The sequence below is a fragment of the Mytilus californianus genome, unplaced genomic scaffold, assembly GCF_021869535.1.
Source record: "Mytilus californianus isolate M0D057914Y unplaced genomic scaffold, xbMytCali1.0.p SCAF_1, whole genome shotgun sequence".
NCBI lineage: Eukaryota > Metazoa > Mollusca > Bivalvia > Mytilida > Mytilidae > Mytilus > Mytilus californianus.
In genome coordinates this window covers 105,065,430-105,079,363 of record NW_026262581.1, presented here as the reverse complement: position 1 = coordinate 105,079,363, position 13,934 = coordinate 105,065,430, and positions in this window count along the sequence as shown.

The window sequence follows — 13,934 nt, the reverse complement described above, 5'->3', positions numbered from 1 at the left end:
CTTGTATATATTAAGACCAAATTAGAGTTGAATCCATGACAACTCGCCCCACTGCCAAATCGCCCCACTTTTTCACCAACTCGCTCCACTCTTGATTAACAACTCGCCCCACTTATGAAAAAGGGTAAAATCCCGTTGAATATAGGCCTACCAACTCGCCCAACGCACTACCAACTCGCCCCACATATGAAAAGGAGTTTAATCTCAGTTTTAAGTCTGCCCGGCAACTCGCCCCACTAATGAATAAAACTTGAGAATTAAACTGTACTGAATTAAGGCCTACCAACTCACCCCACTAATGAATTAAATGAATACTGATGAAAACCTTAGAAATGCATCTTGTTCTTTTAAATCTTTTCTTTTGGTTGAAATAAAGCAGAAAGAAGTAAGTATCAGAATTTCTGTGACGTACAATGTTATTGACTATTGTAACTGTTTATGACATTTGTTTTCTTGTAAATGTAATCACTGTTTTACTAGATAAGTCGAGAATCATGGGTGTTTATAATAATAATAAAGTTATTCTCCAATACATACTAACATTACATAATAATAAATAATGTATCTACAATTTTATTTTAAGAAATGAAGCATCATTTAATTTCAATCCTAATCATATATTAAATTTTCGATTTTTATTAGTATCACAAGTGATTTTTTTTAATCTGTGTAGATAAGTTTCATAAGTGGGGCGAGTTGGCAGGCCTTTATTATATGAGCTGCGTCGGATAGAAATCGACCTTATGCAAGTGCACATATACATGTACATATATAAGACTTTGATTGGTTTTGTAACATTCAAATACGAGATACATTTTGGTCTGTTTTGTATGGTTCTTATAACAACTCAATTTTAACACAGTTAGAGACTCTCCGTAGACATTTTTCAACATGAAATAGGTTTACAGATGTAATGATGTATTAATTTGCATAAGGTCAGTGGCGGATCCAGGGGGGGGGGGGGGTTCCGGGGGTTGGAACCCCCCTTTCAGTTTTTTTGACGATCAATGCATTTGAATGGGGACATATAATTGGATCCAGCCATTTATAAAAGGAGGGTTCCTAACCCAGGATAAAGGGGGGGGGGCCCTTTATCCTGGGTTAGGAACCCCCCTTTTATAAATGGCTGGATCCGCCGCTGAAGGTCGATTTCTATCCGACGCAGCTCAATATATTATCGGGATTTCACCCTTTATCATAAGTGGGGCGAGTTGGCAGGAGTAAATTTAACGGGATTAAACCCTTTTTCATAAGTGGGGCGAGTTGGTAAACCAGAGTGGAGCGATTTTCTAGAAAGTGGGGCGAGTTGGTAAACAAGAGTGGGGCGAGTTGGTGAAAAAGAAGTGGGGCGATATGGTGTGGGGCGATTTGGCAGTGGGGCGAGTTGTCTTGCTTCCTTAGAGGAATCTCTCTATACAGTTTGGGAAATACATGGGAATAACTTATTAGGCGTGTAAGGCAGTAACGAAGATCTTCCATTTGTGTCCGTCATTGGCAGTTTTCTGTAGTGTGTCCCATATAAAAATAAGGAGATGTGGGATGATTGCCATTATGACAACTATCTTCCAAAGTTCAAATGGAGTCGATATAAGCAGCTTATTAATTATAGGCAACCGTATGGCCTTTAACAACGAGAAAAACCCATACCGTAAAGTCGGCTATAAATTGAGTTCATTGATTTATTGGTGTTTAACGCCACTTTCAGCACTATTGTGCTTTTTCGTGGCAGTCGGTTGATATTGGTGGAGCGGGAAGCCGGAGAGAACCACCGACCTTTTGACAGGCTAGTGATAGTCGGCTTTAAGATGCTCTGACATGAAAAATATGAAACAATTCAATTGAGAAAACTAACAGCCTAATTTATAACAAAACAATTTACGAAAAACAAATATGACAGACATGAACCACTGTCAACCGCTTTCTAACATGCTCAGACCTGACTTGGGACAGGCACATAAAGAATGTGGCGGTGTTAAACATGATTGTGAGCGATCAACCCTCTCCTAATCTGGGACAGTGGTGTTGCAGCACAACATTAGGACAAGCTGCAAAAATTAGTTGCAAATAGCTTAACTAATTTAATCCGTACAAAGCACAAATAAACCAACTAACATAAAAATAATAGACACAAAGCACCGAATGGATATAAGAGTACTCGCAGTTACTGAAAGTTAGCTCAACGTAAGTTACAACTAATGAATAAATCATGTTTTCACAGACTAAAGTATCAATCAGTACAAATCTAACGGATTTAATGTAAGGCGTCATAAACAGTCTGAGAAACGCACGACCTTGTGCAATGCCAAAACAGTATCGACAGGATGTACTCATAAATGAACATATATAGCAATGTATATTAAGTTATATTTTAATCAATCAAACACAAAATCAATGTTAGTACCGATAAAAAAAATATTTGAAAATTTCACTACGGTTTTAAATTGACAACCTTAAAGAATAAGTTTATTCAAAGGATCAATGAGTTTACTTGGATCGTATCTAAATTTACGGGCTTAGTATACAGAATATGGGCGTAAAATTAAGGATGTGATATCCCGTTTATATTAAGAATTATACAGGTGCAGCCAAACTTCCTCACTAAATCTTTGTAGTTATGGAGGAATTTAATAAAAGTTTTTTTAACTAATTTATGTTAGCGAAATTCTTGACATAATAATTTACAAGTTTTACATAAATTATGTTCATTGAAATCTAAAACGCGACTACAGACACGGGTATAGCGAACAAGTTGTGAAATATATACACCGTAAGAAGGGACCAAAGGAACATCAGCGTCCAAAGAGGGAAACATAACAATAGGGAACGAAAAATCGTCTCTTTTGTCGTAATATTTTGTATATATATAGTTTCCCAGGTGAAACTGAAATATCCAAATCTAGAAAAGGATAATTATTGCTGTTTGCATTAGATTTATTAGAGTAAGTTCCCTTGGGTAAATTTCCGCAGTAGAATTAGAAATTTCTTGATTATTTAAAGCAAAAATACCATTAAGGTAAAGTTAAGTATTTGAAAATTTTCAATTTTAGATGTAATTTAGATCTTAACTGAGTTTTGCCATAATCTGTGATTCATAACAATAAAGCAACAAGTCTGCTTTTAAGGGGCGCAATAAGGGCCCATATGCCTACAGCCTGTCGATAAACTTTATTGACAAAACGTATATATCTATTGTCAAGCAGAAAATTTACAGCTTTAATCATCTCATCACAACTCCAGTAAGTGTATCTAGCATATTTCCCTTTTATACATTACAGCTTTATATGAGTTGCAGCAAATACATTTGCTATCAGATTTTTCAAAGGACCATTTAATTGAATAAGAGTTTGATAAGATTGTGTTGTAGTGTAGTGTACAGAGTCGAAAATTCATAACTGTCAACCGAACTAAACGGATTACCAAAGGCACGTTATTTATCCAAAACATCCAAATAGTTTTTGACATCCCAGAAATAATTAATACACAATGATTATTTGCATATGAGTAAGAGAAATAAAGTTAACAGCACACAAAGATAAGTCGTAAAACACTTACTAGAATCCGAGATAAAACGATATTTGAAGAACTTTCCAGACAATTATAGTCCCTTTTGTCTCGCCTGCAACGAACGATTACAATCCGGCGTCGACCGCGGCATAAACTGTTTCTATAAAGCTCAAAAGCACTTAATATTCAGAGGGTAGAAGACTTGGAGGCTTCATACTTTTCATATGTCTTAGATTATCTAGCTCAAGCGTGATTTTATTGTCGAGCCTGCAACTTCTGTCGCGGAAAGAAAGACATAGGGATAGTGATCCGGCGGTGGCGGCATAACCTAACTACTTAAAAGCTTCATATTTCAGAAGATAGAATACCTGGATGTTTCATACCTTGTATATAAATGCCTTATGTTACGAAGTTTCCGGCTGTCATATGTCTATTGTCCTTGACATCATTTTCATGGTTCAGCGACTGCTTAAAAATATGTAGTTGTTTGTCATGCGAATTTCTCCCTTATTGTGAGTAATAGGATAACTACATTTGGTGTATGGGTTCCTTGCAAAGTCTACATGTTCGTCAGAGACATGACCTCGACCTCATTTCATGGATCAGTGATCAAGGTTAAAATTACGTGATTAGGTCTGTTTCTCAAATACTATAACGGTAGGTCAACGTGGTGTATGGGATGATTGTAAGGTGTACATGTCTGTCTGGCAGGATTCATCTAACCTTGACCTCATTTTCATGGTTCATTGGCCAATGTTAAGTTTCCCGGGTTGTCTGTTTCTTAGATACTATAATCAATAAGTCAACTATATTTGGTGTATGGCATTGATAATGTTAAGTTTATGTGATACTTGTAGTAAAACTTTATCTTTAAGACTTTATAGAATCAATTATGGTCAGTAGAGCAGACGAGACATTTCAGCGTGTACACTCTTGGTATACTTATGAATGATGTTGTGAAATAACTACTCCCTTATTCGTGGTAATAAATTATTTTTTTTGTGTCCTTGGTTTTCAAGTTAATTCACCCTTTAACAATTTTACAATTGATTTCATTGATAAATTTGTTGGTATCACCATAGACATGATAGAGCATACACACTTAATTTAACTTAGTAAATATCTAGAATTTCCTTTCTCGACACTGTTATGCAAGAAATGAGATTTTAGTTTTGTGTTTTTTGTTTTGAAGATTGTTGTTTGTCTTTTGGTAGTTTTTTGTTTGTTTTTTTGCCATGGAGATATCAGTTTGTCTTCAACTTTTAAGTTTGAATATTCCGGCAATATCTTCCGCCTTTCTTTTACAAACAGTGGCTCGATATCACTGCGAGGACATCATCCACCCAGTAGCATATTATGCATGAATAAATACGAAGGTCGAATAGAAAACTGGCTAGGACGTTGCCCAGTTTAAAAAGGTCCCTAACAGGCTTCATCAAGGACATGGTGCAGTCGGAAATAACAGGTGTCCCTTTATCACCAGACCAGACAAATACCTCGAATACTACAAATTTAGATCATCATACTAATGACAATAGCAATAATCTTCGCCACCCAGTCGTATACAGTCCTACTAAGAGACATTTTTTACTTTAATGACTTTGAACAATTCTGTCTCATTTCTAAATAAAAAAAGCTGCAAAACCTATTAAATTTTAATAATAGATTCTTAATTTACTGGCAATTTAACTGAAAAATCTAACTATACCAGGAGCTACGATGATCTGAATTGTAAATCAACAAATCTAAGAGTGTAACCTTTGCGGATTGGATTATGCCGGTGAAACGAAAGGAAGTCTTAATAATTGTATGTGGGGCCATAGATCAGACATTAACATCAAAGCTAATGACATTGTTTATCAACATGTTAATAAGTCTGATCATTCATTCCTCGTCGTGCGAGTTCGCATCATCGAAAAAAAAATAGACCACAGGACTAACAATCAACATCTCACAAGTTGTCAACACCTCTTAGTAGACAAAAGGAAGATTACTGAATCCCAGAACTAGGAACTGTGACACCATACGGTTGCAATGAAAAAATTGATATAGGTATATCTTATCTGTGAGTGCTATCTATAGTCGTTTCTCCAGCTCGGTAAATGTAATGAATATTTTCAACTCTGCTCTCGATGTAGACGATTGTCATCGTCATTAATAATCAATTACTCCTCATACTGTCTCTATTAGACCTTTTCAAAAACTCTCGACACCGACTAATGACACCTACAGTTTACAGGTAAAATGAAGGGGTCGTCTCAAAATTAAAAAATCATTGATGAATAGTATTACGTTTACACCTTCGATTTATCGTTTTACACTATTTGGACGAAAGAACATATTTCAAACAAATATGAACTATATCTCTCTCTTTTGTTTAGCATTCTTATTACATGTATTTATACGACATTTTACGTTGAATTTATTAAACCTTGAGGTAAATAATTACTGCAATCAATTTACATCGTAATCTGCCTTTTTTTCTTCATAAATTTTATGATTATGTGAGTATTTAAATAAGCGAGTCTGTCAACGCAGATTGTTCCACATGCCAATAGCGATTAATTCGTTTTTGTAATGCTATTTATGAAATTTGCGAAAGGAACATTGTAACAGGACTGCCTTCCGTCCGCTAGAGTTTGAGTTTCTCAATAGATCTTCACGTCACTTGTTGTACACTTTCAATTTTGGGAGGGGTAAAAGCCTATTTGTTTAAAGGTCAAAGGAAAAGGCCACATCGATAATTTAGTTACGAGGGACTACTCCGCTTTAAGATACCATGTTAAAATTGAGATGTTTCCTTAATGAACTGGAAACATTAACGGCACCATTTTTGTTTTGCGCAACATGCGCATTTTTATACAATTAATCTTCAGTGATGCGTATGGTATTTATATCTCAACAGAGCTTTTTGTCATTGCAGTGTCTTTTTGGACAGTGCCGAACTGATTGACCGTTATAGGTTGTCCGTGTCCTGAAAGACAACAGTCAGGAACCTGATGTTCAGTGGTTGTCGTTTGTTGATGTGGTTCATAAGTGTTTCTCGTTTTTGTCGAGCCTGCGACTTTTGTTGCAAAAGCGAGACATAGCGATCCTACATTCCGTCGGCGTCGTCGTCGACGACGACGTCCACAATTATTCACTCTTTGGTTAAAGTTTTTGAAATTTTGATAACTTTCTTAAACTATCCTGCATTTCAACCATGCAAACTTGGACAGAAGCTTGTTTATGATCATAAGATAGTATCCAAAAGTAAATTTTGTAAAAAAAAAAAATCCGGTTTATCCGTATTTTACTCATATATGGACTTAGTTTTTCTGCCAGTTAACATAACATTCACTCTGTGGTTAAAGTTTTTCAAATTTTAACAACTTTCTTAAACTATCCTGGATTTGTACCACACTTGGACAGAAGCTTGTTTATGATCAAAAGCTAGTATCTAGAAGGAAATTTTGTAAAAATTTATTTCCTGTTTTTCCGTATATTACTTATAAATGGTCTTAGTTTTATTCCAGTTAACATTACGTACAGTCTGCAGTTAAAGTTTTTAAAACATTTATTAGATTCATAAACCTTCTTGGATTTTTACCAAACTTGAACAGAACTTCTTACAATCAAAAGATAGTATCCAGAGGAAAATTTTTAATAATTTTTTCCCCATTTTTGTTTAGCCTGCGACTAACAGCAAGAGTAGGCGAGACACTGGGTTCCGCGGAACCTTTACGAATTTGTTGGTTTTCCTGTTTGAATGGTTTTACACTAGTCATTTTTGGGGCCCTTTTTAGCTTGCTGTTCGGTGTGAGCCAAGGGTCCGTGTTGAAGGCTGTACTTTGACCTATAATGGTTTACTTTTACAAATTGTGACTTGGATGGAGAGTTGTCTCGTTGGCACTCATACCACATCTTCTTATATCTAAGAAGTTAAGTTGTGCCAAATACGGCTAAGGTAATCTATTCCTGGGATAAGAAAATCCTTAGTTTTTCGAAAAATTCAAAGTTTTGTAACAGGAAATTTATAAAAATGACCATATAATTGATATTCATGTCAACACCGAAGTGCTGACTACTGGGCTGGTGATACCCTCGGAGACGAAACGTCCAACAGCAGTGGCATCGACCCAGTGGTGTAAATAGTTATCAAAGAGGGACGAAAGATACCAGAGGGACAGTCAAACTCATAGATCGAAAACAAACTGACAACGCCATGGCCAAAAATAAAAAGACAAACAGACAAATAATAGTACAGATGACACAACATAGAAAACTAAAGACTAAGCAACACGAACCCCACCAAAAACTGGGGGTGATCTCAGGTGCTCCGGAAGGGTAAGCAGATCCTGCTCCACATGTGGCACCCGTCGTGTTGCTTATGTTATTACAAATCCGGTAAATAGTCTAATTCGGTAAGTCACATTCGTGAAAAGGGAAGGGTATTGTAGTTACGACATAAGGAACATATCCGATATCATCTGTGAAACGGTTATTCCATAACGGTCAAAGGTACCAGGATTTTAATTTAATACGCCAGACGCGAGTTTCGTCTACATAAGACTCATCAGTGACGCTCAGATCAAAACAGTTATAAAGCCAAACAAGTACAAAGTTGAAGAGCATTGAGGACCCAAAATTCCTAAAAGTTGTGCCAAATACGGCTAAGGTAATCTATTCCTGGGATAAGAAAATCCTTAGTTTTTCAAAAAATTCACAGTTTTGTAACAGGAAATTTATAAAAATTACCATATAATTGATACTCATGTCAACACCGAAGTGCTGACTACTGGGCTAGTGATACCCTCGGGGACGAAACGTCCACCAGTAGTGGCATCGACCCAGTGGTGTAAATAGTTATCAAAGGTGCCAGGATTTTAATTTAATACGCCTGTTTACCCTTCCCCTTTTCAGGACATAGCTTTGGTTTTCTACTCTTTTCTATTTTTTCCATGCATAATGGTTTTTAAATTTCATCTCTGACCATATATAGGGAGGTTTTAGATCCAATTATACTAGTAAAACCCCGCCGCATGTTTTATGCGCCTGAAACAATTCCATAACAAGTTGGTCATTGCAATTGGTAAGTTTTTGTCACAATAGAATTTTTAGTTTACAATTTGATATTTTGACATTATGCTTCGCTCTCATATTCATTTCCTTTTTATTCGATCAAAGATAGTAACTTTGTTTCCTTTTTTATGCCCCACCTAGGGGCATACTGTTTTTCGGTCTGTGCGTCCGTTCGTCTTTAACCAAAATGCAGACTATGCGGTAACTCTGAATGTCTGTTTTATATGTTGCATTGTGTGATTTTTTTTCCTACTGCGGAAGTCATAAAAATAGCAAGAGATCGAAAAAAAAAGTTTACGATTTGAATCTGAATCTGAATCAGAAGAGACACCAAGGGCCTTTAAAAATCTGGTATCTATTTTGTTATGAATTTATTGTACTCAGGCTGATTTTCGCGAATGAGGTCCATTTGTGGGCTCTATTTTACTTTAAGTTTGTTTTGGTCGTACAACATTAGGGCGAGGCAATTCATCAGCTTCCTCCTCTCTCTGGTCAGCTACGGCATCTGGTTGCCATGGAGCAGGTCCAACGACGGCACAGTAAACCGGATAATTTAAAGAGAAATAGTCGAAATTTAAATTGCATTGTCGCTGAATATCGATTTCAAGTGGAACATCAAATTGGTGAATTAAAAAGAAACAAAGTACTGAGTACCATTGAGGCATTCGAAGTCAAAATTAACAGACATTGTAGAAACATGTAACGCCCTAGTCAACAGATATAAAACATTGACTAACTAAACATCTACTACAAAAATACAGTTTTTTTTTTAGTTTTTTTTCATTTTTCAACTCGCTCGACGTCTAAAAGAAATGAAGCATTGAATAGCTTCCTTTTCTTCATAGTCAATTCACAAATAAGTTAAATTTAGATAAGCAAATACTTAATAAACAAAATAAGGTACGGTACACAACAATTGCTTATATGCACGTCATGTTGGATAGTGGTCTCATTGGCAATCAAAATAATCATATGCGATCAATAATATTTTTTTTCAATATTATTTTTGAGACGACGCCTCATATCTCACCTGTCGTAGTCGTTCTCAACTGTAGGTGTAGACAATTGTTGAAAAGGTCTATTAATGACTACGTTGGATATTCAGCACAACCACACGGAACTTTATTTGATTTCCCCTTTCAATACTTCATTCTCTCTGCAACTTATGTTTGGAAACCGCTTTTACAAATCATCATTCAAACCTAAACAAACTGACAGCTATCATCTCTGATATTGCCCGTCACAGACTTTTCAGACCGGTTGGCATTGAAAAGGATGAAATGGAGAAACAATCCTTTCTAAAACTTTCCTTTGCCAACAAAGGCCTCGATGCCATCAATTTAGTCAATATCTTTCATCATAAATCGGTTCAATCGAATATATCTCCCTACTTTAAAGATCAGTCTGTAGTCTGTACCTATCATCTCTTATACCTATATACCAAACCAATTGCGACTATTTAAAGTTTCAATTACAAACACTTGTTGCTCTGTTTTTGCTTTTGGAACTTGTTATGTTTTTGAAAGACATATTCCTTTTGTTTATATTGGTTATTTTCTGTCATTTCTTTACATTTTCGGTTAAATATGTAGGACTCTGAACCGCGATGGTACTCCGAACCGCGATGGTCACGCTGAAGTGCGATGGTTTGACGCTGAAGTGCGTTTTTGACCACACTGAAGTGCGATGGTGGGATTGTGACGCTATCTTCTTGAAAGCTACACCGAAGTCCGATGGTGGTAACGCTGAAGTGCGATGGATTACATAAATCAATGTTCACATGTAAATGTTAAAGTCAATTGTTTGTTGGAAGTAGCTTTTCAGTTTTTTAATGTAAAATATCGGGAGTATAACCTGTTTAACCAAAAACAGTTATGATAAATAGTCATTGCCTTTTCAATCCTAACTGTAACGTTGTAGTGTACTTTGTAAATATATTCAGACAAAAAAGCAATTATTTATTATAGTTCATACAATCGTTTATATATTGACCGCTATATACGTTACATAAATTACATAATAGTTATTGAAAAACTGGTCATTATCGTGATATATAGACTGCCCACAGGACAGTGGTATTGACTAAGAAAGCGATAATGACTGAGCCTTAGGGGAGGTCATTATCGCTGTTGCAGTCAATACCAATGTCCTACGGGCAGTCCATGTATCACGATAATGACCAGTTCTTCAATAACTATTATGTTTATTTCATTGAGGAACCATGTTTTTAAAATTCTCATAAGATTCAAATTGTTCAAAGAAAACTCGATTTATTGTACGATTTCTATAGGAAAGAGTGAAGACCAGTCATAGTGATAACTATAAGTCACCGCCATTCATTTAAGTGCAATTTTTCAGTATATGAATACAAAATAAAGTTTTCTATAATTTTATAATAAACGAATCGCGTTTGCGTTTTATTGGGACATCACTCTAAACAGAAAAACTACGTCATTAACATGTAAAAGTCCGTTAACGACTGGTTTTCTGGTCCGTTTTTTTTTCTGTTAAAGACCGATGGGATTTTTCACTGAAGAATAACGAATGTCATTTGGCCCCTTGTTTTCCAACAAGAGAAGCTAATTCTTAACCGATATTTTACAAACTATATTATGCAGAACAGGCTATTACCAAAAGTCATTTCTACCAGCCGTTATAAACCTTTGGAATGATATTCCAGACGACATTCGTTTAAATCAATCAAAATCGGGTTTTAAGACGTATCTCTCTCAAAATATTAATAAAATACCTTTGTATTTTCACTTAGGCTGTAGAAGAGAACAGATATGTTTAGCAAGACTCAGACTCCAGAGTAGTGTTCTAAGGGACCATCTATTAAAAAAAATCTTATCGAAAACGCACTATGTTCCTGTGGTCGTGTAGAATCTGAAACTACCTCTCATTACTTCCTCAAATGTCCAAAATATAATGAAATTCGAAGGGATACTATCGGGACGGTCTCTTGTTTAAATCTTAAGTTTATCTTATATGGGGACAGTTTAAAGTCTGACGAGGACAATATGCAAATATTTCATAAAGTTTCTGAATACATAAATAAAACAAAACGTTTTGAAAATTGATCTTGTATATATATATATATAAAAAAAAAACGATGTAAAATCGAGTGGAGTGTCCGTCGTAAATGACTATAATCGGACATGTGTGTTGGTCCCAGTGACTGTCTATCAAGAAAGTACAGTAGAGTTGACTGTTTCATTTTTTGTTTTTGTTTCACATTTTCTTTCTTTTAATTTATTTTATTTGTTAGTTGTATTTTTTTTTTTTGTGTATTTATTCAATTTATCATATGCTACCTTAACTGAATATACTGTTGGCACGTAATATTGTTTGTTAAATAGATGTTATTTTTTTTTTGGAAGACGGATTTATATAAGTTTTTCCAAACTTGTTTCCGAATCCCATATTTGAACTTTATCTAACATTGTATTGTAATATTTTATTCTTGTAATTTTTCATTAATAAATACTATTTAAACTAACCGATATGAAATAAATTTTTTTAATTAAACATCTGTAGATTTTAACTATAGCCATCACGCGTCTTAGAGACCATCGCACATCAGCGAAAGGACCATCGCACTTCGGCGAAGACCATCGCACTTCAGCGTGACCATCGCACTTCAGCGTCCCCATAGCATCTCCGAGTCCTACATATATAGGGGCTTTATGCTTAAAGCATTTATGCATCAAAACATGTTTATGGTTCGAGACTCTGTTCTCTACTGTCAGCCATGCAAGCTGTTTAAACAGGCTGCTGACGCTGAAAGTGGACCAGCATGTAAAATTGGTCTTGCTTCCCTTTCTGTAATTTTATTATTCTTATGCTAGCTCATTTTAGCACTAAAGTTGAGAATGGAAATGGGGAATGTGTCAAAGAGACAACAACGCGACCAAAGAGCAAAAAACAGCCGAGTCTACTACCACTTCAAACTATAGAACAATAATCTATCAGTGGGAGAATATATTGACGACTTCAAGTCTTAAAACATCTTGACTGCACTTTTGCTAGTTCCCCATTCATATGTAATCCGGCTGGTCATGTTATTACTGGTGACCTGAACATTTTTGTCAATAACACTTCTCTGCGAATATGTTATCCAAAGGCCCGCTATACCGTAAGTTTAAATCCATCAATTGAAAACACAGTTTTAAAGACTTTGAGGTCGTTGATACAAATTAGAATTAAAAAAACTGAATGGGTCTCTGAACAATGATGCTACATCGATATTTTCAAAGACCCAAATGTTGCTAAGCGCCTGTCCTACATCCATGACAAATATGTAGTTGTCCATGCAACACTTACCAAAGAGGAAATCCTGAATAATCATAGGTCTGTTCTATTTTCCTATGGAATTTCAACCAAAGATGCAGAACTGAATCTTCCTCCACTGTATTGGATACCTAAGTTACATAAGTATCCTTACAAACAACGTTAAATTGATGGGTCTGCAAAGTGCCCCAAGAACCCTCTTTCCAAACTATCAACATCAAGTTAATCAGCAATCTAACAGTCTTCTACATTCAAGGCCATGCGCTCCAAACAGAGTCAAAAAGAAAACAATCATGTTACGGTCACATCTAAGCTTAATGTCTCCTCTAAACATTTGGAAGTCCCTTATATGTATGCTATTAGTTACCTAAACTACACAAAAACCCGTCAACATCGTTCATCTCACCTAAGTACTCTACTACTAATCTTTCTGTGTTTTTACTACGTTTGTAGTCCAAATAATTATAAAACAGCCTTTCAATACCATCATTGTCATGAAAATTGTTTTGACTGGTATTGTGAAAATAATTGTATAAAGTTCGAGATTGCATGCTCGTTACGTAAGTGCGTCACAGTTTGTGATGTCCTGTGGACTGTCTGTCGTTGATGGAAGATGTTCGTTGTTGTTCTGCGGTTTGCATGTTGTGTCGACCATTATATCATTTGTTTGTGCGTTTCTCTGTGATGAGTGTTCTTGCGTATGTTTGTGCTGTATTTCTGTCACGTAGTGTTGTCATTTTTGCGATATTTTTTTAACATTGTCATATAAGCGGGAGGTTTGGCTAGTCATAAAACCAGGTTCAACCCACCATTTTTTCTTAAAATGTCCTGTACCAAGTTAGGAATATGGCAGTTGTTATTAAATAGTTCGTTTCTGTGTATGTTGGCGTTTGTTTTTGTTGCACTTCAGTGTTCCTGTTGTTCATTTATTTTCCTCTTATAGTTGATGTGTTTCTCTCGGTTTTAGTTTGTAACCCGGGTTAATGATTGGTCGAAATTTAATTATGACGTCAAATTACTTGGTTTCTTCTGAGTTTCCTATTTTGACGTCATGAAACTGAAAGGCGACCATGCCTGAT